Source organism: Notamacropus eugenii, chromosome 1, assembly GCF_028372415.1.
Source record: "Notamacropus eugenii isolate mMacEug1 chromosome 1, mMacEug1.pri_v2, whole genome shotgun sequence".
Lineage (NCBI taxonomy): Eukaryota > Metazoa > Chordata > Mammalia > Diprotodontia > Macropodidae > Notamacropus > Notamacropus eugenii.
This window is the reverse complement of record NC_092872.1, coordinates 405,924,000-405,930,347: the sequence shown is the minus strand read 5'-3', so window position 1 is coordinate 405,930,347 and position 6,348 is coordinate 405,924,000. Positions and strand designations below refer to the sequence as shown.

Genomic DNA, 6,348 nt, shown 5'->3' with positions numbered 1-6,348 from the left:
TTTTGTGCCTCTTATGCCAAGCTGCTAATCCCTTTCAAATTCTTTCTTCCAAAGCTCTCATTTCTTTTCCATTTTTTCCTCAAGTGCTCTCATTATACTTGTAAAAACATTTTAAAAACTTTTTTTAACTCTTGCTTTATTTTTTCTAAGAATTCCAGTTGAGTTTGTGCCCAAGCTGTGTTTTTCATTGCTTGTAGATGTTTTGGAGTTATTCCCTTCTTTTGTGTTTGTATCTTAATTTTCCTGTCACCATAATTAGCTCTTTATGGTGGGGTTCTTTTTTTTATTTGTCCATTATTCCAGCCTACTTCCTGGCTTCAGACTTGATGTTAAGACTGGGCTTTGTCACATTTCTTAAGGGAATGCCTGGTTGGGTCTATTACTGCTTTCTTGGAGTATTGAGTGCTGTGTTACTCCAGGATCTTAGAGGTAAATGGAGATGCACCTTCTTTCAGTGCTCCCAAAGGGGTCAGATCTGATTGCTGCCCCTTGGTCTGAGTTCTTCAAGTTTTTGATCTGAGTTTGGGTCTGTACAAGAGTAGATTTCTGCAGAATTCCACCCTTATTAGCAAGCTGGAAAACTCTGTTGGTTTAGAGTATTTGAATTATATGTTCCCCTTTGTTCTGGGGCTCCTGGCTTAGCTATTCCTCTGAAGGCCGGGCTAGATGATGGAAGTCAGATCCTACTCTGCACCTGGAGTCAGACCCACACCACTACTTCTGAATTTCCTCCTTGCTCAGGTCTCCTTCTCAGTCTGCCTAGATCTGTGACCTTGAACTGAGTACTAGGTGACAAAGCTGCCAACTGGCACATGTTCCCATCATAATGTCCTGGTATGGGTCTGGTGGTGTCCCGATGTGAATCTGGAACTTCTGCTTGTCCTGATCCACAGCCTCTCCCTGGCTGTTGGAGTGCTCCACCATGCGCCTGGCCTGATGCAAATTGTTCAGTGGTGTTATAATCATTTTCATTTTATAGTTGAGGAAACTGAGGCAAACGGAGGTTAAGTGATTTGCTCAGGGTCATACGGCTAGGAAGCATTTAAGGCCAAATTTGGTCTTCCTGAATCCAAACCCAGCACTATATCAACTGCCATAGGATATCTTCATCTTTTCTTGATATTTTGAGGTATCCACTGAATATCAGAGATCATACTAGCTTCAAGCCTCCTAGAAGTTCCCTGAAACAAACACAAGTTTTCTGCTCATCATGCCTGTCCACTTCGCGAGACAGTCCCCTGCCGAATCAAGCTGGATTCAGGACCGTTGTAGCACCAGGAGAGGACACACTGTCTGGGGTGAAACTATCTCTGCCTGCTTGAAGAGTAACCTATTGACAGCAGGCTTCCTTCCACTCACAGTTATTACTTTAGTTACTGCTTTAGACCACAGATTATTTCAACAACTGCTAATTTGTCTCCTTGCCTCCAGTCTCTCATCACTCTAATTCACTCCACACTCTGCTGCCAAAGTAATTTTCTTTGCATGCAAATCTGACCATATGATTCCCCTACTCACCCAAATTCAACGGTTTCTTATTCTTCTAGAACAAACTATAAACATTGCTTAGTTTTGCAAGCCCTACACAACCTAGACCCAATCTACTTTCTCAGCTTCATTGGACATTCCTCTTCCTTCAGGATTCTGTGATCCAGCCAAAGTGACTTTCTCTCTTTCCCTCCTTACAACACACCATCTCCTACCTCCCTGCCTTTGCACTGGCCATTCCCCAGGGTGGGAATGAATACCTTTTCTTCTTCTCATAAAGTCCTTCTCCTTTAAGATGAAGTTCAGATCCATCTTACGCATGAAACCTTTCTTAATCCCCTTAAATGCTAGTGCCTTCTCTCAAACTACCTTCTATTTAAATTCTTTGCATAAATATGTCATATTCATTAACTTTATATTAATGCTGTATGTGTTTTTTATACAAACTGTTTCTTCATAATGTAAGCTCAGTGTGAGTAGAAACATGCTTCACTCTTTGTTCTTTGACACCCAGTGCCTAACACAATGTCTGGCACAAATAACAACAATAATAATAACTTTGAAATAATTTACTTTGTGCTGGGCACTGTGCTAAACATTGTACCATTATCATCTCGTACTAATGAATCTGGAGTACAGATCAAAGCATATTGTTTTTAGCTTTCCATATTTTTTTTTTGCTTTTTTGCAACACAGCTAATATAGAAATCTGTTCTGATAACTTCACATGTGTCATGGGTATCTTATTTCTTGCTTTCTTAATGGGTGGGATGGAGCTAGAGAGAGGAAGATCATTTGGGAAAAATAAAATTTAAAAAACTGCATCTCATTTAATCCTCACAATACCCCTGGGATGTAGGGGCTATTATTATCCACATTTTACAGATGAGGAAACTTAGGCAAACAGGGTCACATACCTAAGTGTCTGCAGCTAGATTTGAACTCAGGTCTTCCCAATTATAAGTCTGGATATTCTGCACCACCTCCCTGCCCAACAAATACTTGATTGATTCTGTACCCTATTACAGCTCCAAGAAGCCATGACAGGTTCTTGATACCTATTGGTTACAGGTGCTTTTTATAGAAGACCATGCTGACTTCCGAGTTCCCTCATGGACCCCTGCCCAGAGCACCCACAGGATTCTGGCCATCTTCTTGTGTGGACCAATACAGGATAGAGGTGCTTCTTGTCACCATTTGGTGTCCTTTGTCATTGCTTCATTGGGCAACCTTCTAAAACCTTGCTGGGCAGTTTCCTAGGGAAGCTGTGCTTGTCTAAAAGCTCTTACTTCTCTGTATTTCCTGGAAATCTGCTAGTTCACTAATACCTTGTGCACTTCTCAGTAGAAGTCTAGGTCTATTGATTGAATTACTGGCTCTTTTCTTATATTTTTGTCTACTGTGAATTTCTGGGCATCTCTACTGACATTCCTCTTTGTACATTGCGGCTAGGGTATCTAATTTGGATAGATATAAGCATTTGTCCTCCTTTTCCTTTTCAGTTTAAAGTTCTTTTGATTAGATTTGCAAGGCTCCAGTGAAATATATTCTTACCAGCCTTTGCCAGGTACACTCTATTCCTGGCCAAGAGCCCATCATTTCTAGATTTTACAGAATGGTATTTCCATGTATAATACTGCATGAATACGCTGCATCATTTATGATGCACTATGCTATTGATTATTTATACTGGAGCCCAGAAATAGGATGTAGTCATTTGAATGTGGCACACATGCCACATTGGAATCTGCCTCGGTATCCATGGGGGACCCCTGGCAACAGGGAAGAAGCTCCTTCGTTTAGTCTTTCTTTCCACGTGTCATCCCCTGCTCCCTGCAACAAAGAGCATTTTCCCAAGCTTGGAGCCAATTTTTCTGGAGAATGAGCTTCCAGGCTAGGCCAGATGATGTTAACTCTATACAAACTCCCTGCCTGTACCCAGATGAAAAGGGAAGATGGAGATCCCATTCTGGCTTAAATCCTGGATTTACTATCCCATGCACATCCGTGTATCTGCCTTGATCATCTATAGCTGGAAACTTCTACAAAGAGGTGAGGGAATTGGTCAGGGACAACGTCTCATAGAAATGCAAGCCACGGAGACAAGATTAGAATGTTTCCTGTTAGAAATTCGTTCATTGTCTTGGTGCCTAAGACTTTCAGAGCTAACACAGGATTGATTTAAGAAGTGTACTCATCCTGCAAATACATCCCATCTCAAACGTCACATCGTTAACTACTGGCAGATAAAATAAGAATTCTACAATTTCAGAGTTAGAAAATTTCAGACCTCATGGGTCTGAGGTGTAATAGAAAGAGCGCTGGCATTGAAGTCTGAGGACCTGAGTTCATATCTTGGCTGACCTCAGCAAGTCATAAAACATCCCTGGGCCTCTCAGTGTCTTCTTCTGCAAACTGAGAGGGGGCTCTACAAGACTTTTTTCCCTAACATCTTATCTAGCTCTAAATCTGGATTCCTGTGTGCTTGCCATAACCGCATAAGAACTTGAAGTTCATAAACACACAATGACTTATTATCCAAGATCACTAGGATAGTAAGTGACAGAGTAAGACCTAGTACTGAGGGACTGGAGGAAGGTTATCCGGATCCCTATGTTGTGTTTTACCTTATGTGTCCCCTTGTATACAGACAGAAAGAGATGGATAGGCAGCTTAGGAGAGTGGACAAGTGCTGCACTTGGAATCAGAAGATCTGAGAACAATTCTACAGCTAACACATGCCAGCTGTCACACTGCCAAGTCACGTAACTTTGCTGTGCCTCAGTTTCCTTATCTTAAAAAATGAGGATAGGAACACATGTAGTACCCACCTCCCAGGGTTGCTGTGAGACTTAAATGAAGGAATGGAAGTAAAACCAAATCAATTAGCATTTATTAAGCACCTGCTATGTGTCAGGTACTAGCAACAACAATAACAATAATAATTTCACATGGCACTTTAAGGTTCACAAATATTATTTTGTTTATCCTTACAACAACCCTGGGATGTAGGTGCAATTATTATTCCCACTTTACAGATGAGGAAGACAAAAGAAAAGTCACTTGCCCACGGTCACACTGCTAATACACATCTAAGACTGGATTTGAAGCTGTCTTTGCGATTATATAAGCCCAATGCTCTATCCACACTAACCTAGACGTCAAATTAAACACTGGGGATTCAGAGAAACGCAAGAAACAGTCCTTGTTCTCCAGGAGTAGTTTAATGGAAGTAGTGTAATGGAAGAAACAACTTGAAAACAACTCTACATATATATCTATACATACATATCTATATTTATATATATATATAAAACTTTCTAACTCTCTCTTGTTTTCTCTCTCTCTCTGTCTCTCTCTCCGCATATGTGTATGTGTGTGTGTGTGTGTGTGTGTTCATCCTTCAAAAGACCATGCCATCAGAGAAATGATGACATGACTTACACTTGACTTTGTTCTGAGGGAGGGAGGGCTGTGCAAAGTCACCAGCCTCACTTCTCCTCCAGAGCCATCTGAATCCAGTGACCAGATATTCATCAGGATGACTGGAGATGACCCAGGATGAGGCAATTGGGGTTAAGTGACTTGCCCAAGGTCACACAGCTAGTGAGTGTCAAGTGTGTGTGTATACATGTGTGTATATATACATATGTGTGTGTGTATATACACACACACACACACACACACACATATTTAAGGTAATCCCAGAGGGAAGGCACTTGCATTAAGAGAGACTGAGAAAAGCTTCCTGCAGAAGGTGAGGTTTTGCTGTGACTTGAAAGAAGCCAGGAGGCAGAAATGAGGAGGAAGGCTATCCCAAGCGTGGGGAACAGCCTGTGGAAATGCCTGGAGTCAGGTGACGGAGTGTCTATCGTGTGCAGGGAACATGGAGAACTAGGGAGCAAAACCATCCCTTCCTGCTATGCTCCTGACTGCAGGTGGCAGGTTGTAGGAAGCAGGCTGAATGAGTCCTGGCAAGGACACCGATGAAGAGATTCCTTTCTTAGCATCAGAGCTTTGATCCGAAGATGTCTAAGCTCCGTCCAAGCCTGAGATCCTCTGATTCTAACTTGAAACGCCAAACCACTTCTTAGGTAAGGCTGCTGGCACAGAAACTCCTGAGCTCGCGGCTGGCAGGGGCTCCACCGTGGTGGTGTACCAAGGCTCGGCTCCACGTTACTGAGGCCATCTGAGCCTCCCCTTTCTTCTCCCTGGCTCTCACAATGGACAGTCTATTAGAAGGTCACTCTGAGGTGAGCCCCGGGCCAGCGGCACACATTCCTGAAAGGCAGGGGGACCTCACGGGACTCGTTTTTCCTGTCTTGGAGAGGAAAATGGACAGAATGACTTACTGGCTGCAGATAGGTTTCAGTTGCAAACAGGATGCCGGATCTAATAAACAGGGTCATGAGACTATTGGAGACGCAGCCCTGGCGCCCCAGATAGGTGAGGCCAGGAGGCAACTTTACAAACATAAAAGCTACCTGAGCAGGTGTTTTAAATGGTGGGAAACTATTCAGGATAAACCCACATGCCAGCCTGAGCTCACTCACCTCACCTCCTGGAGACTGCGGAGAACCAGGAGAACCAAGTCTAGGTTCCCAACTCACTAGACATGGAATCAAGAAAACCTGGGGTTGGGTCCTCTTTCTGACAATTTTTGTGTCCCTGGGCAAGTTTCTTCTTAACTTCTCTTGCCCTGAGGTTTGCTCATCTATAAAATGGAAGTGATAATAATCAGACAACCTACCTCACAGGGTTGATGAGGTGAAAGAATTTTGTACAAGCTAAGGAGGTATATAAATGTAAGCTGTGGTTATGGTTTGCTTTTCAGTCATTTCTGACTCTTTTTGATCCTAT

The 6,348-nt window shown here is 42.7% G+C and overlaps 1 long non-coding RNA gene across 1 annotated transcript; it reads right to left on the bottom strand.

The window, feature by feature from the left end:
• Positions 1-4,696: 4,696 nt before the first annotated feature.
• Positions 4,697-6,130, bottom strand: LOC140526204 (uncharacterized). Its single transcript, XR_011974276.1, has 2 exons — positions 6,042-6,130; positions 4,697-5,809 (listed from the first exon to the last, which is right to left on the bottom strand). It is a non-coding gene; the product is annotated as an uncharacterized lncRNA (long non-coding RNA).
• Between the last annotated feature and the right edge of the window lie 218 nt (positions 6,131-6,348).